Source organism: Bubalus kerabau, chromosome 21 (assembly GCF_029407905.1).
Source record: "Bubalus kerabau isolate K-KA32 ecotype Philippines breed swamp buffalo chromosome 21, PCC_UOA_SB_1v2, whole genome shotgun sequence".
NCBI classification, from domain to species: Eukaryota; Metazoa; Chordata; class Mammalia; order Artiodactyla; family Bovidae; genus Bubalus; species Bubalus kerabau.
In genome coordinates, this window is record NC_073644.1 from 40319489 (window position 1) to 40342875 (window position 23387).

At 45.7% G+C, this 23387-nt stretch overlaps 1 protein-coding gene across 6 annotated transcripts in view; it reads right to left on the reverse strand.

Moving 5' to 3' along the window:
- The window catches only part of LPIN2 (lipin 2), a 375312-nt gene that overhangs the window by 43065 nt on the left and 308860 nt on the right, over positions 1 to 23387 (reverse strand). The window contains exon 1 of one of the 6 annotated variants that reach the window (XM_055559218.1): positions 22358 to 22376. The exons of 4 other annotated variants lie outside the window; for them this stretch is intronic. The gene's annotated coding sequence lies outside the window, so the exon portion shown is untranslated. Of the gene's footprint in view, positions 1 to 10626; positions 10761 to 22357; positions 22377 to 23387 lie in introns of those variants that run through there. One more of the 6 variants, XM_055559215.1, reaches the window with a different exon arrangement.

Consider the following 23387-nt stretch of genomic DNA (forward strand, 5'->3'; position numbering starts at 1 on the left):
CCACTGCTCTTCACAGGACAGCTGGGGCCCAGACCCCGCTCAGACACTCCTTCCCGCTCTCGTGCACGGCTATCAAGGCCTAGTTCCACGTCACGGAGCCGAGCCACAATAGTGTCACCTGGAAAATGCCCTGAGTATTTTAAAGCTAGTGCCAGCAAGGCCCCAAAATGCACCTAAAGAGCTGGCTGTGGGGCTGTAACCAGCTGGGGAACTTACACTGACCGCAGAATGCAGTGGCATGCGCCCTTTACGTGGTGAGCTCTGCCACATGCACAAGTTGCTATGAATTCAGCTCTAGGATAAATGAACTCGACAGTAAGGCCAAATGAAGCACATATCAAGTGCTGGACAATGATTTCTTGAATGAATAAGGGAATGGACAAACAAACCATCACTAAAAGAGAATAAAAAAGAAACATGTGGAGTGGATATAGTGTTTTATCCGACTACATCAACATCACATATTTTTTAAACACTGATCTTTTTAGGTTGTGATAACCGTGGATTCACACACATGCAGTTCTAAGAAATAATATGAAGCGATACCGTGTATTCTTTACCAGCTTCCCCCAGTGGTAACATCTGGCAAAGTTCCAGTGCAGTTATCCTAATTGGGCGTCAATAGTGACTCAATTAAGACTGAGAACATTCCATTATCACAAAAGTTTGCCCTGTGGGCCTTTTATGGTCACACACACCTGCTATCCCTCTGTCAGCTCTCCCTCCCGAATCCCTGGCAACCACTGATCTGCTCTTCACTGCTGAGATTTTTGCCATTTTTAAGGAGGGTACAGGATCACACGGTACCTAACATTTGGGGACTGCCTTTTCCCGCTCATATTTCTATGGAGACTCATCCAGATTGGTGCATGCACCAACAGCTTGTTCCTCTTTACTGATGCTGAGTATTTCATGGAGTGGATATACGCAGTTTACTCATTCACTGGTTGAGGAACAGCTGAGCTATTTCAGATTTTTGGTTATCACAAAGAAAACTGCTTTAAACATTCCTCTATGGGTTTCTGTGTGAAAATCAGTTCTCAGCTGACTGGGGAAAATGCCCAGGAAACGTGAGCGCTGGTTTGAATGGGACTCGTCTACTTAGTTTTTACAGACGCAGACACCAGAGCTCTTGTCCACTCCCACCAGCCGTGTCTGAGAGACGTGGTGTCTCGAGTCCCTGCCGGCACTTGACATGGTCACTACTTTTTATGACAGTCCTGATGACAGGTGTGTAGTGACACTGGTTTCGATTTGCATCTCCCTAATGGCTAATGATGCAGAAAATTAAATTGTGTGATATAAAAGAGCACTACAACTGATTTAGAGAAAAAGTGAATAAATATATTTTTGTTCCTTATTTTTGGGGTCATGGTGCACAATCTTTATACGTTAAGAGTGTCTCCAAAAACAGAAGTGAAATAAAGTTTAGTCTTAAGCAGTTCATCTTTTCACTCTCTTTTAGTATTTTTCAGCAACCTAGAACAGTGCATCCGAATTATCATATTCTGTAGGTGATACATGTTCACCAACACCCTCTTGGCCTGTCATGGCACATATGTTAAACCAAAAGCACCCACATCTTTGTATTATGCCTGACAGTAGCAATTTTAAAATGAGTTGTGTTACAAATCTAAAAAGAATTTCATAACAAATCATACAGCCCTCTTCTTAAACTGAAAAATGATAACCTGAGCATCTACATTCAGACGTAAACGACCGCGTTATAAACTAAATGTGTAACAAGCTTACATCAACTAGAGGACAGAGCCCACAATTAAATGCAATTATGTCTATTCAGGATGGTTTTAATTACCATGGATAAAGGATGGGCTGCAATACAAGAAAGTCTATTGTGTAAACGCCATTCGCTAAATGCAGAAAAATGCAGGCTGTCAAATGGTTGGTTTCCTCTCAGCAACAACCCCATCCATATCATGAAGCTTGGAGAACAGAGTAAAGGGAGGCCTGGTGCCACTGCCGGGGGGCTGAGGGCCCCCCTCCCACTCAGGCTGCGGAAAACACTGGCAAGCCAGCAAGAAGCCCTCATCAGGAACAGAGTTGGCCAGCACCTTGATCTTGGACTTCCCAGCCTTCAAAACCAGGAGAAATAAATCTCTGTTGTTTAAACTACCCAGTCTGAGGCCTTTTGTTACAGCAGCCTTAGCTGCCAACGACTCAAGTATCTTCTGCAGCATCACACGCTAGACGGCTTTCCAATCCTGCATGCTTCCAGTGGACAGAGACTCACAGCCCTTTCCCTAGGAGGCACTCCACAGACAGATGGCCCTGGCTGCTGTTTCCACAGAAGCCACACCGCACATGCCCCACCCTCCTCTAATGGACCCCTCCACACACCAGGGAGTTCACTGCACAACCGCAACCAGGTCTCATCTCTTCTGAGCTAAGCATTCTTAGTCCTTAAAATAAGCGAAATGACTGGGTTTCCTTTCATTTTTATAACAAACTAAAGAACTTACTTTCCTTAAATGGAAGATCCAAAACTAGACACTAGGGCAGGCACAGACAGGCCTGACTGATGTCCAGTCCACGCAGTGTGCAGTGCGATTGGGGCCAGGCACATTGCCCACGGGCTGGCTTACATGCCTGGGCTCCCGAGACAGGGAAGGAGGCGCTGACAGATCACTAACCGCAGACGGTAACCAACTGAGTGAGATGCTTAACAGAGGCCAAATGGCCCTTCACACATAAAACTCAACAGACCAAATCGCATGATTATCTCATTATCAGACTCTCCTTATCAAACATTTTAAAGTAAACATACACTAGCATCTGGAATAATAGCTGGGAGGTTTCCAGATTCAATCATTTACCAAAAGTTTAAAGATTTGCTTAGCAGCTTTTCCTGAGCATCAGAGAAACTAAAGTCAACCATCATGATATGCAGTAGAGACTTATAAAGGGGAATGGATCAGTAGGTGGTTCAAATCCAAATCCCCTCTGATAAAAACTGGCCCCAAACTATTTAAAAGTGACATGTTCAATCAAAAATCACATTTATTAAGAAGAGTAACCCTCAGAGATACAGGTAACTGTTAAAATATTACGATCTCTAAATTATTATCAATACAAAAATGGATACACTGTAAACCACTGATATATAATTAAAATCTGTACTGGAAGTTTTAAATGAAGTGAAGTGAAAGTCACTCAGTTGTGTCCGACTCTTTGTGACCCCATGGACTATACAGTCCATGGAATTCTCCAGGCCAGAATACTGGAGTGCGTAGCCGTTCCCTTCTCCAGGGGATCTTCCCCACCCGGAGATCGAACCTGGGTCTCTCACATTGCTGGCGAATTCTTTACCATCTGAGCCACCAGGGAAGCCCAATAATGCTTGCCTTCATAATGCTGGGTACTATATTAGTTAGCTGGTACTACTAGTTGAAGCTGAAGCTTCAATACTTCGGCCACCTGATGCAAAGAGCTGACTCACCGGAAAAGACCCTGATGCTGCGAAAGATCGAGGGCAGAAGAAGGGTGTGACAGAGGATGAGATGGCTGGATGACATCACCTGACTGGATGGGACATAAATCTGAGCAAGCTCTGGGAGATAGTCAAGGACAAGGAAGCCCGAGTGCTGCAGTCCATGGGGTTGCAGAGAGCTGGATACAACTTATCAACTGACCAACAACTAGTTACTACCACGAACAAACACAACTGCAGTTGTTACATGTCTATCACATGTCAGGTGCTGTGTTAACCTGGATGTTATCTCATGTAATCTTCACAACCACCCAGGACTTTGGTATGGCACGAGGCAAGGAGGCTCAGCAATGTCCAAGACTGCTGCACTTCATCATAAAGCTGATAACCAAACTCAATCTGATTCTGGGGCCTATGTCTTCAACAGCATCTCTAAGTGACCATCGTCTGTCACTGATGATAAACGCCTTGACAAAACCCCCAGATTTCTTGCGTTCCACAACGGGAGTATTATTTTCATGTAATGCTACTCAACCCCACAAATAAGAAGTGATTACAGAGTCCAGAGCCACACTGGCCCTCCTGTCCGCCCGCAGGGTTGACCACCCACCGGCTGCTGGACTCCCCTCAGGTTAGGAAGTGTACATCCTGGGAGATTCCTGGGAGATCGTGAGGGACAGAGAACAGCTTTTATCAGAGGACTTACCCTCAAAATTGCAACCTCTGCTCACAGACATGAGGAATGTGCTAAGAGGGGACAGAACCTTCTAGAAACTTCAGGAAACAAACAACAACATACTGTGACCTTGCCCGGTCCAGCTTCTACCTATGCTCCAGGCAACCAAGCTTGCATTCTGCGCTTGACATCCCTCAAGAACGTTCTCAAACACACTTCACCCAACCTCCAAGGGGATCTGGGTCTCCCAGGGCAGACTCCTAAGTGAAGGCTGAGCCAGACAGCGCTGCCTGCCTCCCCCACAATCTGAGGGCTGCTCTGCAGTCCTGACAGCTGTCCAAAGATCCCTGAGTCCTCCAAGGGGTCCATACGTGGACCTGGAGGGGACCCCAGCCGGCAGGAACGTCACTTCCCCAAAGGTGGGAGATGAGAGGTGTCTGCTGCAGCATCTTCCAGGCCTGGGAGGGCAGGGGCCCAAGCACACAGGGGACGTGCTGTCCTTCAGGAGCTAAACTCAATCAGGACACCGCCTGGGGCCAGCAGATGCTTGGGACAGGGTCCCACTCAGATTCAAGGCAGCACCTCATTTGACATCTCTCTGTTTTGCCTCCTCCCCATCAGAGCAGACCGCCAGTGGCTTTTTCTTACTTTATAGTAGCTGCCTTTAATTCTTACTTTATAAACTCAGAGCAGGAAACAGCAGCATGAGGAAAGGCCTTGCCCTCAATGAGGAGAGCCCCTGAGATCCAGAGCCCCACAGAGCAGACAATCTGTGAGCCCCTCTGGCCTCCTGGAACCCCAAATCCATGAGGAAAGGACACCTAAGCATCCCCCCCTACGCACGGCCCCCAGCATCCCGTCCAGAGCACAGGGCCAGGGCCCCAAAGGGCAGGGGGCTCCTCCACACACCCCACCAGGACCACGAGGCCCCATGTGCAAGTCCACAGACCAAAACCCAGGGTCCCCGGCAGAGTGCCTGCACACACTGAGTGGTCCAGACGACTCCGTTATGATGGAAAAGGAAGGCCTTGAGAGCCTCGTGCGGGGAGCTCCCTCACAGGCTAAGAACCATCAAGCAGGATGAGTGACTCCTTCAAGGGCAACATGACAGAGGACTTGTAATTTGCCCGGCAAAACGGCCACCATCCTGGGCTGTGTCTGGCAAGACTTTCATACAGCTGGACAAAACCAAGACCGGCTTCATGCCAGGCACCAGAGTGAGACTTTGTGGCAGAAGTCCTGCGCTCTTTCCCCCAGAATCCTGAGTCCAGCAAGAGAAAGCAGCATAAACACTGTCTTCATTTACAGAAGACCCTGTGATCACGCTGTCCTGGTGACTGAGGAAGATTAGATAAGGAAGAAAGAAAACCTGCAGGGGAGAGTAAGGAAAGGCTTCAAGAGGCAGAACGTACTTGTTTTTGGGGTGAAAATGTCGTCGGGGTTTACCAGGCCAAGCATGGGGGGTTCCCGGGGACAGTGACTGGGAGGGTGTGGGGAGCCTGAGGCGAAGGGGAGGTGATGCAAGGCCTCGGACTCGCCCTTGGGCATGGGCCGGCCAGGATCAATGCGTGGGTAGGGAGGATGACTTAGAGGCAGAGACCCCTCGGAAGCTCCCATGGCCCATTTGAGGAGAGGAGACACAGAGGAGGTAGAGAGGCAGCGGGACCAGCAACAGACCCCAGGCAGACGTGCAGGCAGGGCAGCTGTCGGGGAGGAGCACGCCACCAACTCCAGGCAGGGCTAGAAACACATCTGGTACCTCGCTGGGATTCAGCCAATAGTGAACAAACCAACTTAGAGGGAAGCAGAAAGGACGGACTTGGTGGGGATCTTCCTAGCAGGGTTGAACTTCAAGAATTTTACTTAATACATTGGCTCAAAATTTTGCATACGTGAAAATCACACTGAGCGGTTTTTGAAAATGCAAAATTTTCCTGAATTTTAAGCAAAATTTCATAACTGATTATGAAGATGAGCCGGGTAAGGCAAGCAGAGCTCCATGAAGGGCAGTCCCTCTGATAAAAAAGCCATGCCTATTCTTGCTGCTTCCCAAATCAGCTTTATTGAAAGGACTCCATGGACACTGAGCCCCTCAGGTGCTAGAAGACAGGGTTCTGGACTCTTCCTGAGCCTGGTGTCTGGATGTGGAAGGGTCCCTCTGGAGGGACCCAGATTTAGGAAGGGTGTGGTATTCTTTGGGCCCCAGTATTCTTTGGGGGTTCTAGTCAATTTCCTGTAGGTTATGAGCCTATCAGCTGTTTTTCTAAAAAGGAGCAACCCCATCACTTTCACTATCTGAAAGCAGCCAAGTCCCAGCTTCATGTCTCCAAGGACCACACTGCAGATTGGGGCTTCCCCGGGAGTGATCCTTGGACCGTCTGCAACAGACTCAAGTTATGGAGGACAGAATGCAGACTCCTAAGTCCCAGTGCAGACATAAAACCGGAAGTGGGCCCCTAAGGACCTGTAACTTCTAGGGACTTCCAGTACCCATGGCAGGCGCTTTCTCCTCCCAACCTGATGAGGCGTGTTTAGGAAACCAGACAGCTCTGGGCTACAGTCTGTACTGCCCTCCAGGCACACCTATCACCTCGAGGTTGGATCCAGATTCCACAAACTCTGAACTGCATACATTTCAGCAAACAAACAGCTGATCTGATCATCTTATAGGACTTGGAAGTCTAGGACTAGCAGCTGTGGCTCTATCAAAAGTCATGTATAAAAAACCAGGCCTGGGCAGATTGCTTTCCTAGGGGTTCATTCCCTAATCACAACTCACCACACACTACTCAAATCAGCCTTCAGGATATGTCAGAAGATAGAATTTTCTAATCAGTATTCTCTTTTGGAATTGAACAGATACACGATGCAGGGCTCGGGCATCACAACGCTCTCATCTCTCATCCTGTAATGAGGGACCCAGGCCTTAGTTGGCATCAGCTGGCTGACACGCTGGGGAGACACTTGATTCAAACTGGGCTTAACAGATAGCCAAGCCACCAGCAATGGCAGGGTGAGCCCCCTGAGCACTGACCCGGGGGGCCACCAGATTATGACACAGAGGTCCACAGCCTTGGCTCCTGCCTGCCCTTCCATCATCTCTCTGAATGACCAATGGTCACAGTCTTCTTTGTTTCCTTGACTTGTTCAGAGTCCATTTCCGATGTCTGTCCACAAAAGACTTACATACGGACAGGCTGGCACCGACGCTGACTTGATAACGCCACCCTGAGCCCTCTATCATTTCCCCCCGCCCCCAGAAAACACCCTGGGAAGAAAATTAGCAAGAAAACATCCCCAGTGTAACCCAGTGAAAGTTTCTACCGAACAACTCAGACTTTTTTTTTTTTTTAAATGATAGGACAGGAAACTGCTTAAGCTTAGCCACCAAGGCTGCTTAGTTGATAAATCGGGGTTTTGAACCTGTCACAACACACTTTCTTTAAGGAAGTTTGGAAGCACAGATTTCTGCTTGCTGGGCTCACTTCTCGATGAGTTCACCACACTCACTATCTACAAAGTAGATGAAGATTATCTTGGGCTGAGTAAGGTTCAAATAGGGGAAGACACTCTGCCACCATAGCAATACGTGCTCTTTCCTGAGGGGAGGCCTATGTTTTATCAACTGTTTGCTCCAGCTTTTTAAAGGGACAACTAAAGGAAGGATCTAAGTGTCATCTATTTCATATTCAAAACCCATCAATTCCCCACCCTCGACCCTCATCAGCAGCCCAACAACTTTCTAGGCAACCTTTCAAAATCCAACACCAATTTTCTTCTCAATCCATCAACTACTCTTGCTGTTGATCTAATATTTTATTTGAGGAGCAAGGATGTTTTAGGCTTCTTGGATGAGAAGGAGATGGGGACAAATAAAGCCTGTCTACAAGAGAATGTGAACACCCAGAGCACAGGGGAAAAGAAGAAACAAAGGAGCTGGATGAGAATGGTCAGGAAGGAGGCAGGAGGCGGCGTGAGGCCAGGTGGGTCCAGGGCACCTGCCCTTCCCCTCACAGCCGGCAGGCCCTGCCCACGAGCTCACTGTCCAGCCCACCTTCAGACCCTCAGCTCTGACCAAGAGAAGTGTTGCCACTTCACCACAGCCCCAGAGCATGGCACGTTGGCTCACGGCAGGAGGTCCTTAATAAGTATTTTTGGGTCAAGTAATGGATGGAGCGATGGATGGATGATGGTGAGATCTGGTGACCAGAACAGCAGAGGGAGGGAGGAGGAGGACACACCACGTGCTGCAACTAACAAGAGAAACCAGAGAGGCAGGGAAGACACTGGGTATTTGTAACTGTGTGTGTATTTAACACATGCATATATTCTTTAAAAATGCCAACAGTGGAGGCCAACCCATTGTTCCACAAGCCATGCTCAGATATTTAGAAATCAACACTTTTCTCCCGATGCTGCTGAAGCTCTCAGAGAAAAAGCCTGCATAAATCTAGTCTGTGTGGGTGACAGTTAAGAATGACACCCGCCTCTGACGGGGTGAATCTAAAAATACCCCCATGAGAACAAAGCACATCCGTGCAGGTCTGCAGGTCCCGGCGCAGAGCACCCAGCCCACAGCCTGGGGGGAAGTCAAGCGCTGGGCAAGACGGTCACAGAAAACAGGTGACAAAGGACACACTTAGCTCGTCATTTTCTAGCAGACAGACCATTTACAGGAAAGCGCCCAACACCACAAGGTGCAGCCGTCACGGTACACGGCTGGTCACAGCAGTTTCACTTTCCTGAGGCTCGGCAATGTACCCAGGGCATTCATTTCCTTCAAGAAAACTGCCAACAGAGCAAGGGGGGCTAAGACCCCCCTGGAGAAGGAAGTGGCAACCTACTCCAGTGTTCTTGCCTTGAGAATCTCATGGACAGAGGAGCCTGGCGGGCTAGTCCATGGGGTCGCAAAGAGTCAAACACCACTGAGCGACTGAGGGAGCACACACAAGGGGAACTATAGGCTCAATCTGACACCTATCCTTAGACGTCACGTAACAAAATTAGTGGCAAGCAGCACATGAGGACAAGGAGGCCCCGAGGACTTTCCTCAACCTTCACACCTCCCCTCTGACCAAACGTGCTTCAAACCAGCAGCTCTAGAAACTGAACGCTTCTCATTCCTGCATCTCTCTTTTCCCGCTTTTCCCTTTACTCCTCAAACCGCAAAGCAACGAAGCTTTCTGGCAACTAGTTCTCACTCTTCCTGTCACGAGTAAAATAAGGCCAGCTCTCGTCTACCTGTACCTGAGGTGAGAGATCAGAATGTCACCAGAGTTGAGAGAGAAGCGTGGAAGTAAAATCATTAAGATATGTGCTGAGTTTAAGATTCTGTTTATAATTAATCATGAAAGATATTAGTCAACCCTTGTGTAATGGTTATACCTATCAATACATGAAAAATAGCTAAATGTTTATGCCAACTCTGCTATGAAATATAGCTGTACTTTGAACTATTCAAAATAGATTTAAAAAGTAAGGTGTACTTTTGCAAAGAGTAAAATTAACCCTTTCAGAGTATACAATTTTAACCATGCAACCATGAAAAAGTCACTACAATCAAGAAAATCAAGACACGGAACTACACTGCTGCCGCAAATGCCCCCAGGCCCTTTTGCAGCCCATCCTTTTACCCTACCCCAAGCCAACCACTGACCTGTTCTTTGTCCCTATAATCTTGGCTTTTCCAGAATGTTTCATGGATGGAGCCACTGAGTACATGCCCTTTGGACTACAGCTTCTTCCACTTAGCATCATGTATTGAGACTGACTAATATTCTTGCAGGTATCAGCAGTTCATTCTTTGCTGTTGTTGAGTAGTATCCCACTGTAAGAATGTCTTAAAGTTTGTTTATCCATCCACCAACTGAGAAACTTTGGGTTGTTTCCAGTTTGGGGAGACTATGAACAAATGAAGCTACTAGAACTGTGAACAGGCTTTGGTGTGGACATAATTTCGCTTCCCTTGGGTAAATACTTAGGAGTGGTATTGTTTTAAAGATACCTTCGGTGCACCCAGGGGAGTCTGCTAATAAAATAAATCCCTCCATAAATCATTTTACAAAGTGGTAATAATTTAACCATTTCATGAGTTAGGATTTTCATTCATATGTATGAGCTACTTAAATTCATGTATACCTGTGGCGGATTCATTTTGATATTTGGCAAAACTAATACAGTTATGTCAAGTTTAAAAATAAAATAAAATTAAAAAAAAAATTCACTTACACTGGTGAAAATTCAAATTCTTCATTTGTTCATGCCCTAACATTCTGCACTACACACATCCTTGAGAAACTACACATAACATAAGCTACAATTCAGTGTTCTTCCTCATGTTGGCCGTGGGGAAGCGATCGGGTGAAGGGGAGGCGCCCTGACATTTACCCTTCCAAACGCCACCTCACACACCTCCTCCCGCTGCACTCTCAGGGGTAGGTCAGGTAGTGTTACATGCGTTCCACTAGCAAGACATGGGGCTCAGAAAAAATAGCCAACGTACCTGAAGTCAAACCATGACACAGCCACAGCACAGACAACAGCTCAGGTGCGTCTGCCTCAGGTTCCCAGGCTCCTGTATCCTGGGGCCACAAGCTCCCAAGCGCAACGCCAAGTGTACCTAACGTTCAGAGCTACACACAAGAAGGAGCTTCATAAGTGCTTTCAGAAGGTCACAGCTCTGCCCATGCTATGTGAAAAATGTTACAGCTTTCATTAGGAGGCTTTAAAGATTTGATTACATTATGATTGTAAATCTATGTTTAAGGAACATATTCTCACCCTAAAATTTCCTGGCTAAGGAAAAAAACTTTGTGGCTAACCTGTTTTGGTGGTCATCATTGATAACTATAAGCAACTGAAAATGAAGCAGGAAAACTGTCTGGCTCGCTTTCACATATGAAAGACACACAACCTCAGCAAGTTTCTTTATAAACCACATGTGGCATTCTCAGTGATGACCATCACTTTAGTCCAGATGTTGGCAGGACACAATTTCCTTTCAAACACCTGACTATCTGAAGTTCTTTCCATTTACTCACTGACCTAGAAGTCAGGAAGTAGCATCAGGAATCTTTTGCAGATGCAATTACAGCTGTGAGATGGGAACAAATGAACATTTTCTTGGAGTTTGGAGGTCTAGAGAAAGGCATGTTAAACTTAATTTGTCTTCCTCTCATGGCTTCACAGAAGCTTAGTTAATATCACAGATAAAGCAAGTTCACATTTTCAACCTGTCCCAAAGCATTACTATCTGAGTCGAAAGGCACTCTGCTTGCATCACACGGTACCTGGTTAAGTTCAGGGGGAAACAAGGCAGATGAACAACCCCAGCGAGATCTGAAGGTCACTCACTGCAGCCACTTCACTGATTTCACAGCTACTAACCTGGCAAGCACGTGGAGGCCTGAAGTCCACAATGCAAACATCCTCAACAACCCCGCCCTGAAGGGTTTATCCTCATGAAGTCTGACAGAGTCAATACCTGCTTTAGAAAGCAAGCTGCACTTTAGAAAAAGGATGCAGACTGTCTTACCAAAAAGAAAACCAAGGATTAGGACAAATCTGGCTTTAGTGAAATTTAGGGCAACTGCCATTTGTTTGCGCGGTCTGTATGTTTATTAACACACATTTCCCTCAGGTGTGCTCAAGTTCTCCCATAAAGTTCTGTTAAGAACATGAGCTGTGAAACCAGACCTATTTCTACTCCACTTCAAGAACCTGGGATGCCCACTCCTAGGAGGTTGAGATCCCTTAAGGGCTAAGAGTGGCATAAAAACTCTTTTCAGAGTAAGAAGAAGGGACGACTAAGCCAGGATGGGAAATGACGATTTACCCAGATGAAGACCGTCTATCAGTGCCAAGTACTCGAAGCCACAAGAGCCTTCGGGTCTGTATGCACCCACAGATTCGTATCCTGGAGTCTGAGTCATCATCACACCTGGGAGGCTTCTAAAAACACAGTTTCCTAGAAAGAAGGCTAACACCAACCCTTGGACAGGCTTTGGAAGTCTCCATGGACAGAGGCACAAATATAGACATGCTTATGCCTGGGCCAGAACATGTGTTTAACATCCTCGCTCTCTCTGCAATCCAGAACCCAGGACATGAGAAGCAACAAGCAAACGAGAGCCCAGATCCTGGTTGCTAAATACCACCCTTCAGTACAAGGTCCAGGGTCAGGGCAGCTCGTGGTGCCAGAAAGTAGGAATTGTGGGCTCAAAATCACAGCTGTAGGGGTGTGTTAAGGGAACACAGGAGCCAAAGTGAAAAAGCACCCAGAACAACCTGAGCAACAAAATCTGACGGGTTATATAACCTGCAGAGTATTCTCGCAGCCACACTGATAAAAATTCAAAAGTAGGAAGGAGGGACAGATTTCTCTTAAAGAGCAATTCCAATGAAGAAACAGAAAATGAGGGGAATAAAAGACCACCACAAGCACACCACAGACCCCGTGGAGACAATGGACATTAAACAAGGTGTCCGCATGCTCTCAAACTATCTTCCTCATGATTCATACTCATCACCAAAGGAAACAGTGACTTGACAGCAGAGAAGCCCAGCAGACGCCGCCTTCATGAAGCAGGGACCTCAATGAAGTGGGGAAACTCAACAGGAACAAAACCACCAACACCAAGGGCCTTGTATGATGGCTGTGCTCTTTCTGCCAAAACACATGTGCTCCAGCCAATCACGAGATGCCACCAGACACACTATGACTGAGGGGAGCTCCACGAAGTCCCTGATCAGTATCCCTGGAGGAACTAAGGTCAGGAAAGACTAAGGGCGACAGTGACCAGAAAACGATAGACGTGACAACTAAACCCAACTTTGCGCTGGATCCTCCAACAGAAAAGACCTTCAGCGGGAAAACCTGATTCAAGCCTGTAGTTTTGAACACAAAACAATTCCTGGGCTCCACTGCCCCCTCAATTCTGATTCTGTCTCTCCGGGAAATCTGTATTCCACACTTACGGCTCAGCAGGGGTTCTGGTGGCCATCAGACTCGGAATCACCAAGGAGCCCTGAAGAATCCGGATGGCCAGACCACCCAGGGTGACGGGGACAAGCGAGCCAAATGGCAGCTTGCCAAGCTGTGTCTGATGACCGCAAGCAGGGGAGTCAGAGCCCCAGGAGGGACACACCCAGGGGTGCATCAGTCCTGCCTCACGTCCCTGGAGGAATGACTTTCCCAACATAATCTCAGTCTTCAGACTGAGTGTCTGTAGTGGTCATGCCCTCATTCTTTCTTGGAACACGAAAGAAAGATGACAAGGGCTTTTTACAATCTCAGCCACTGCCCCCTTGACCTGCCTGAACTCAGTCTGGCTACTTGCAGATCACAGAGTTAAGACGAGTTCCAGAGAGTGAGCAACACCAGAGATAATATGGCCCCCCACTCCCACCCCCCAACTCTCCTGGGGGCCGCTTCAGGCACTGGAGAAGGTCTTTTCTACAGAGACGGGGCTGCAGCCAAGACGCTATGCCAAGGGCACACTAAGTTCTAGGGTGATGTCATCGCACACCTGAACTGACATCCAACAATATTTCCACCCAATTCCCAAGGTATTGAAAAATACCTTCCTTAAACGTCCTAAATTTGGGGCTTCCCAGATGGTGCACTGGTAAAGAATCCGCCTGTCAATGCAGGAGACACAGGAGATGCCAATTCAACCCGAAGGTCAGGAAGATCCCCTGGAGGAGGGTATGGTAACCCACTCTAGTATTCTTGCCAGGAGAATCCCATGGACAGAGGAGCCTCGCAGGCTACAGTCCATGGGGCCGCAGAGAGTCAGACACAAGGGAGCAACTGAGACAAATGTCCTAAGTTAAGCAAAGTGAGAGCCTCAGAAAATGGTTCTAGGTTAGGCAACAGGCTTCAAACAAAAAAAAAAAAAAAAAGGAAATATATATGTTTAGAACAAGTGGCAAAACAGCAGCAACAAAAAATTTCCCTACTTTCAATGAGATAACGTATGCAAGAATGACTAGAATTGGGGTCTAATATTTTCTTTAGTAGAACAGGGTTGGTTTTCAATGTGTACTACCTAAGACATGAGTATAAAACACAAACTATAGACAAAGATAAGCATGTTGCCAAGAAAGCTAAGGTTTTCATTCAGATCCCTTCAGGGAGCTGTGTCCCATCCCTCTAGACTGGCCCAACACCTGGCTGAGACACGTGATGGGATTCCGACCAGACCTGCAGTCCTGTGCTCACCCAGGCTGGTGAGAACAGACTGGCTCACAGGACCAAGCATCAGGCAAACCAAATGAGGTAACCATCTGGAGGAAATCTGTCTAGCTGTGTTACCTGCAAACTCAAGAGCAGCAAACAATTCAGACACCTTAGTAATGGCCAACAAACTTGTGAACACCTAGAAGATACAGTGTGGCACAATAAATATTTGCTGAATGAAGAGGATTGTTTTAAGTTAGGGGTTCAGTCGTGCCCTGGACAACAGTACCTGTGAGCCACCCCCAAGCCTCTCCTATTGAAAAACAGATGGGGGCATAAATACAAAAAGGGATAATAAATAACCTTCAAACAGCCTACACATACTTCTGGCCACAGCCTCTAAGAGCTACCTCGCCCCTAAATTCCTGAGCTCATCTGTGTCAGGACTCAGGCAATCAAGTCGTGAAAACAAAAATTCTTGGGGAGTGTGCTCCCCCAAATTGAGTAACTAGTAACATCACCACATTTCTGTGAGGAAAAGAAATTCTACTCAACTAATTATTTAATTAGTGTTGTGACCACCGTCCTTCCCCCTACCCCGAGGGCAGTGTTTGGTTTTGGCCCCATTCAGCAGGGTGGTTCCAGGATTCTGGGCAGCCAGGAGTGATGTCAGATGCAAGGTGGGGTGGTGCTGTCTCGTCTTCACCCAACTCATGCAAAGTACAAGCCCCGCCTACAGGGTGACTTGCTGTCTCCCACCTCTGTTAAGGTTGCTGCTTGTTTATGTTACTGCACCTTACTATAAATAATATAAACATACAAAATTCTATCTGAAAAGCTTTTTGGACTCAACCAGGCCCTTTGATAAAGAGAACTGAGGAGCCAGGAAGGGGCTGCACTGCCCTGAGGTGGGCTTCCTTCTTCTCAGAACCTCTGAGAACCTCTGATCGAGCTTTCATTTCTAGTAAGAATGGCCAAATACGTCCATGGCCCCTTCCAGCTCTAACCCATTGGACTCAGTTCTAGAAGCATTTCTTAGGATTACATGTTTGGCTAAGAATTCTTGCAGTACATGCTTGTGTGCTAAGGCACTTCAGTCATGTCTGACTCTTTCAGACCCCACGGACTGTATCCTGCCAAGCTCCTCTGTCCATGGCATTCTCCAGGCAAGAATACTGGAGTGGGTTGTTGTGCCCTCCTCCAGGGGATCTTCCTGACCCAGACCTCTCTCATGGCTCCTCTTTACCACTAGCACCACTTGGGAGTACATTCTGCCCTAATTTAAAAAATGCAAATCAAAGTAATTTAAAATAAGTGGGGGAAAATAAGGCTAGCATATAATTTTGGAACTTCAAGGTTATTTCAATATGAAACAACTTGGCCTTTTCCTTACCAAACAAAGGAAAATATCATCCGTTTAAAAATTACAGAAATATGAGATTTAAAAAAAAATTCCCAATTTCTAACAAAGCACAGACGTTTCTTCATGGTTTTTAAAATTATGACATTTTTACATCTATATTCCAAACATGCAAAGTCACCTCCTTTATGATGGAGACTTTCACCCTCCAAGAGGAGGTGTGCCCGGACGGCACCTGACCAGCGAGGAGCGTCCGGGTCACAGAGGGCCTGGACCCTGACTGAGATTCTCCCTGGCCCTCGCCCCCGACACCCAGGTTCCAAAGTCTCCTACACAATCCATGCAGCTCAACAAGCAGATAGCAAATCCCGTGTCCCCAACACGAGCCACTCAGAAAACTCAAGTGTCTCTTGGGGCCGGGAGGTGACGCCCGGGACTTCAATGTTCCAGTATTAACATGGAAAGAACCTTGGTCAGCGCAGCCCCGACACCCACCTCCCGCGCTCTGGCAGGCGCGGCAGCCGGAAGCACCGGAACTACTTCCTGTGAGAAGAGGTGTGTGCGTGGGCGCTCCTCGTTGAAAGAACTCTTCCTAAACTAAATCACCGTCACCGTGTTCACCCTTCTCCCTCCGACCTCAACAGCAGACGTGCAGGAATCCGTATACACTCATGTGTGTGTTAGTCGCTCAGTCGTGTCTAACTCTTTGCGACACCGTGGACAGTAGGCCATCAGGCTCCTCTGTCCATGAAATTCATTCAATTGAAATTTCACAAGTAAATGACCTCTCTCGGAGGCTGGACTTCCATTCCCAGTCAGACCACGCCCCGCCCCATCAGTTGCCGAGACCCCCAGTGAGTACTCATCTACCAACAGGTCCACAAGCAAAAAGCACAACATTTTAAAGGTGACAAAAATCTGTACAACTTTAAAATCAGTCTGACTGCAAGCCACGGATTTTAGAAACTGTCATTTTTGCTTTATTTTACATGTTTTCATAAAAATGTACACCCTCAATTTTCTAAAAACTACCTTTACCTCATCACATTTACTTCAGATTTTTACAGCAAAAGGTTCCATAGGTAAAGTTAAATTATGTTGTCCTTAATTCATCTGTTTCCTTAATGCAGACTTCTAAAACTTATACTTTATGTGACCTGTTTTATTTTACATATCATAAGAAGAGAGGAAACTTCAGATTAAAAAACTCAATTTACGTTTCCCCCACATATTTCAATATTACGAACTTTTTGTTTGCAATCACAGGAGAAAGAGACTCCTGTTGCTCCTCTGTCACAGATAGAATAAGATGCTAGCTGCGAAACATGTTTTCAAAACAAATTTGACCAGGACCAAAAACTACAAGACAGACAAACCCATAGAAAAAGATCACATTTATGGCTAAAGTCTGAAAGATAGAGTGGAAAGAAAAAAAAGCGTAAAGCTCTTCAATGATTTTTATTCCTCAACTACTACAAAGATGCAAAGAGAATGAGAAACCAGATACATTGCATGTGAAACCTAGTTTCAAAAAAATTCCCAGTTTACAGGAGCAGTTTCATTTTTTTCTAGGCATAAAATTATTATTCGTTAAATAATAAATAGAGAAGGGTAGAAAGATGGTGTAGAGTGAGTGAGGGAGAGCAGGCAGGCAAAGATTTCTGTTGACTACAACTCAGTTCAGATTCTTAGTATGAAACTCATTCTGATGTTACATCCTCCAAAGAAAGGCATCACTGCTTTCCCTGGTGGGTGCCCTGCCCCGCCCCTTCTCGCAGCAGGTTCCAGGTTGGTGTTGGGGGGTGGGAGGGGGTGGGCGGTGTGCTGGTGGATGTCACTCACCAGGATGCCAGCAGGGGCCTTTCCATGGTAAACACCTTCAGGAACCTTCTCCTCCTCATCTTCACTGTCTTCATCTAAGTAAAACATCTTAAAACTGAACTAGTTCATCAGCGGCATGGCTCTTTTCAGAGATTAAGGCACGCTTCTAAGTTATCAAAACAGAAAGCTGTTCTGACAAACTGAGGGCAGGCTGCTTGCCGACACAGTAGTATGGTTAAAACCGAAAGGAAACGGCTCTTAAAAAAAAGGCACTACAGGCATGACTTTACCAGTAAGATTTGCTGAAAACGCCTCAGCCCCATCCCTCTGGAGGAGATAAGCAGGGGCACGGGACGGGCTGTGCCCGGTGTTTACACTGATAGGTACCAAGTCCTGCCTGGGCACAGGGGCCTCACTGCCCTTCCATCACATGGGACACGGATTGAGTTAATGATTCCCCAGATCAATCACATCCTCACTTCCAGAAATAAAAGTAAGCACACATACAGAAAAGTCATCTTCAATAAATTAATCATGCAAGGGGAAACATTCACATGTTTTCTAAGCAACAAAGACAGGAGATATATGCTTTTTAGAACTCAGTCACTGAATGTTTTACTCTGTCATACTGGAATGACCCAGTATATTTTCACAGTTCTGAATGGGAGCTAGCCTACTCAGCACTGTAAATAATGAACAAATTATAACAATGTTACTGTACACTAACATACATTAGTTATATTAATGCAATAGCGTGCACACACAATAATATAATAATAATAATAATAATTTAACTTCAAGAGTAGGACAGTTCAAACATCCTGGCATTTCCTTTTCAGCTTTTAATAAGTCAGTATATAGAAACTTCAAGTGAATTTTTCTAAAAACCTAAAGCACACTTACACACAGACAAACACACTAGTTTTTAAATTGAAATATACCATATTTGCAAGCCAGTGTATAGGACTGTGATATCTGTTACAAATAGGCGTTATTCTCATGGATATGTTTAAAAATGTGGCCAGTGCCAACTGAGACGTGCTGTGAGCATAAAATACACAGAAGAAAAGCAGAATGCGAAGTAAGGTTTATGTAAGGTTACTTGTTGATGTGAAAATGCTCCGTATATACGGAGTTAAATAATATATATTTTAAAATTAATTTTACCTGCGTTTCTCTTTTTACCTTTTAATGTTACTAGAAGTTATGAAATGCCACATGTGCTTCCCATTATATTAATATTTCTACTGGAGCACAACTTTGGGATCCTGAGACAACCTTGAGAACAAGGGCAGAAAGGAATCTATAATGAAGAGCTGAAGGTGACAAGAGTTCTCATCACACTAACTGATCGTCAGATATTTAATAATGTTCATGTTGTTCAAGTTTTTCCTCTATCTCTAAACATCAAACACAAAATTTCCAAATGTTTGACCAAGGGTGGGTGATGTTGGTAATGTTGACTATAGCAACAGACCCGCCAAGATACACAAACAAAAATGTTAAATGGCAAAATTTTAAAATTTAACCAAAATTAGAAAGAGAAAAATGTATCCTGTATTCAACATGTCGCACTGCCTGCTGCCTAGCCCAGCAGACATTCATGTGCAGGCCCAGGTGCTTGTGATCCAAGTCCATACAACTTCATGCACACCAACCCCCTCCACTTGAAAAAAGAAGTGATTTTAGGAGTCTATTACACAACGCATAAAAATGTAAGCCTCTTCCTTCCTCCACATATGCCGGCAGGCCCGGATCCTCAACATCAGATGGTAAAAAAGAACCCACCCTGGGGTGCCATCCTTGGGAAAAAACAGAAGGAGAAGTGGGAGGTCAGGAGCAGGGAAGTGAGGAGACATGAGAAAGGAGGGTCCAGAGAAGCCACGAGGAAGATGAGGAGGGGAAGAGAGGAAAGCAGGGCAAACAAGCTAGAGAAGACAAGAAAACACGCTGGTGGGAAAACGTGATCCATTTTACAGGTGAGGAAACTGAGACCCAGAGAGGTTAGGCAATTCGCCCAAGGCCACCCGCTCGGTCGGCACTGATTTCTGGTCAGTGCTTTTGTTTGTGATGCCAGGTTGAGGCCCCGGGCAGAAGTGCTGGGGGAAGGGTCAGAGAGAGACAGGAAAGGAGGCCTGAGCCAGGCCGGCAGAGGCTGTCCACACCCTTGATGTCACCGCCTCTTGCACAACGAGCCAGCCCCAGGCCAGCCACCCGGGCTTCCGGGGAGCTTGGGTGCTGTCGTCACCGTGAGGTCTGGACCCATGACTCACAGAGGCTCTGACTCAAGGAGCATGGACCACGGACCCAGACGGAAGGCGAGCTCAGCCTCCCAACACCGACTCCCCTCACAGGGCACACGCCTCTGCTGCCCCCTGCCGTGCCCGGATGCCACCTGACCCCAGGCTGGGACCCAACAGTTCCCTGACTCGGTGGTGGCGCTTTTCAGACGTGAGTCAATAAAAAGCTGGAAATCACAACCAACCATTCTTAATCACCTCTATGACTATTTTCAAAGAAAAATACTACTGACTTTTTTCTCTACAGGCTAAGATAAGAATAAATGGTTGAGCATCGAGAAAAACTACTTTTTATTATTGCCTAGCATCTTCAATAATATTTTTTTTTTAAAAAAGTGTAGTTGGAAGTCTTTTTTTTCTAAGACTTTTCTCTTTCAAGAAAAAAAAAAAAAACTTCTTGAAATCTAGCATAGGGACATAAAACTAAAATGCTGGTCAGGAGAGTCCGAATCTTATTCAGATTCCATAGCTGATGACACATGTAAAATATATACCTTCTTTATTTTTTTCCACTACTAATCCCATAAGTATGGGATCAGGTATAAAGAACTTAACAAAGTATAAGAATTTAAAATGTCCTAACATGAAATTTGCTAATTGGTTAAACAGAAATATCTTTATGCCACAAGTTATAGTAAACATGAAAATATTGATATGCAATCTACTCCCCCAAGTGGTCATAATGTGGAATAGCAACATATTGAATTACCAATGAAGTGGCCTTCCCTGGTGGCTCAGTGGTAAAGAATCTGTCTCCCAATGCAGATGTGGGTTCGATCCCTGGGTGGGGAAGATCCCCTGGAGAAGGAAATGGCAACCCACTCCAGTATTCTTGCCTGGAGAACCCCATGGACACAGGAGCCTGGTGGGCTACAGTCCATGAGATCACACTTAGCAATTAAACAACACACCAATGAAGAGGTGAGAAAACTTTTAAAAAAAGTTTTCATTAGTAAAATGTATGATGAAAATATCTTTTTAAGCCTCAGTTACAAAGAATTTGTGATCTCCACCATAATTACCCTACACTGAAGGAACTAACTCTGGCACATTGCCGCATTTTCAAGGCCCCTCATGGCAGAGATTGAAGCATTGAAAGTACCACAGACTACACTAAAGCCTAAGACATTTTCTTTCCATATTTGGAATTACTTATGATCAACGTTTGCCTATGAAAACAATCCAAAAGGGACTGATAACACTTTCTTCAAAGACAGGAGAAAATCTTGATACTACTCTGAGGTTTTCCAAACTTTCCTAGCTCAGCCATTTGTTGGAGAATGGCCATCCAGTCTACTCAAGTTCCAGGGTCTCATCGTGTCCTCACACACCCAACCACCAAACTCTAAACAGCATTAGCTAGTGGCAGTTTTCACCTGAGCTGTGAATGAACGAACAATCGAACATAAGCAGGTCTTTTTAGAACAGAGGCGAAAAAAACAGAAGGGTCTCCTGAGGGCAGAACACCCAGCTTAAATCAACTCTCCCAACAATAATCTTGATGACGTACATCTTACATTTAAAATTCAACATTTTTACAGTCTACTTTGAAACATCCAATTTTTTTTTTTTTTAAAGGCTAACTGGTCAAAGTTTTCTTCTACCAATTTCGGGGGTTGAGGTACCACAGTTACTGAACAAATGGCCTAGAATGTCCTCAGTGAATATCCCAGTTTAAGGAATTTGGGACTAAACCACCTCTGAGCTCTCATACTCTAACACTAACATTTCTAAGTCAAACTTTCACCCAATATTTTGAGACCAGAAGGCTACTTGTCTACAGGAGTCAAGTGTGTGACCGTTAAGAGTAAAGCTTAAACAGCCCAACAAAAGATCAGAAGAACCAGGGCTTGACTTGTGTCCGACATCCTGGACGACACTTTCACGAAAATAAAGCCAAACGAGAAACCCCAGGGCAGCTGCCTCACTTGCAGGTATGTGTGTGTATCCCATTACTCACAACTGTTCCCGTTTAAATGGTTGTCTTTCTAGTCTCCCCTTTCACCCTATGAATAGTAGTTTGCAATGGTCCTGCCCCCATGGTGACAGGCAGGGGCAAATCCCTAAGAATAATAAGCAAGCTTCTGTATGACGGCTATGTCTCCCCATTTCGCTCACACTCTAGAAATCCCTGTCGTATTATCAAATTCAAAAAACTGTACATCATTTAAAAAGTGTGGTGCTTCAACCTTTTAGTAACCAACTCTCTGCTATAACCTCACACCTGGCAGGAGCACACAGCCATCGCGGCAGGTGCCGCTGGGCATGGGGAGTGGGGCACAGGCTGGGTGTCGCCATGCTGCGCCACGCGGGATGGCTTAGTGCTCGCCTGGGGAACTAACAATGAGCAAGGGCCGACGGTATCATTAACACAATCCAGAGAAGGACAGCAGAAAATGTCACAAACTGAGATCAGTATCCTGTAGGGGCCCGTGTCAGTCAGGTCCACATTCCTCTGGTTCTGTACAACGTTTCTCACTGAAGATCTTCTGGACCACTTGAGAAAAACTGGTGACAGCTGTTTTAATTATTTTTGTTGCTGCGATTTCACCTCCTTCAAAAAATTACTTACAATATTCTTTGCTTTAAAAATACTGGTGATTAGCTGGTACTCTCCTTCCTGCAGTCTTCCATCTAGATAAATGAGCTGCTCCCATAGTGCTGAGTAAGTACTCAGAAGCCAGGAACTCAGCAGTAATCACCTGGATCTGCAGTTTCTTGGGGGGAAAGTAAAAATTCTATCACACGTAAAATTCATACAAATAATAAGTACACTAGGATTTCAAGAGACAGTGCACACAGGACAAACTGTCGCCAAGAGCAAGAACCCGGTCACGTCTTACACGGAGAAGCCAGAGGTACACGAGCGCCTGTCTGACTCCAGCGTCTCTGCTCTTAACTGTATTGCCGGTGTTTAATTCACAACTTGCTTACTATTATATTAGCAGGCTTAAAGAAAATACCACCCAAGCCGCTGGGATTATCATTTTAATCAAGAAGCCTCACGAGTGCTGATCAGAGTTACTCCACAGGACAGATGCTCTGCAGGCTCAAATGGGCTTCCAATGGAGTCCGGAAACCCCGCTTGTTTCTGTGGTCAGCCTGCTCTTCCGCTTTCTGTTTCGTTTTCAAACTTCCATGTTTCTCAGCCCGACTGCATTCCCATCAGCCCTGCCTCCCCATGACAACACACAGGACCTCTTCTTGTATGCAGGTTCATTTGTGTTCTTCGGGAAATGAACGGCAAACAAGGCTTAAAACACATTGCTATGAGAATAACTAGAGGAATTTACTTTCAGTTGGAACATTCTAATGCTACATTTAAGTCTGTTATCAGATTTTATTTAACCAGTGAAATTTAAAATAAAATAAAAAATCAGAATTCTGAGATTATTGTCTTTCAGAGGTTGGATCTGCCTACTTCAATATAAAGCTCCCCTAAGATGAATTAAAAAAAAAAAGTTAAAAATTGCAGTACTGGTACCCAGTTATATCACACACACACACACAGAACTCAGTTCCAAGATGGCAGGAGTAGGTGCACCCTTCACTGAAGGTAAAGCCTTATGTCAGCTTTGCTACTGAGAGGTTAAATGCTAACA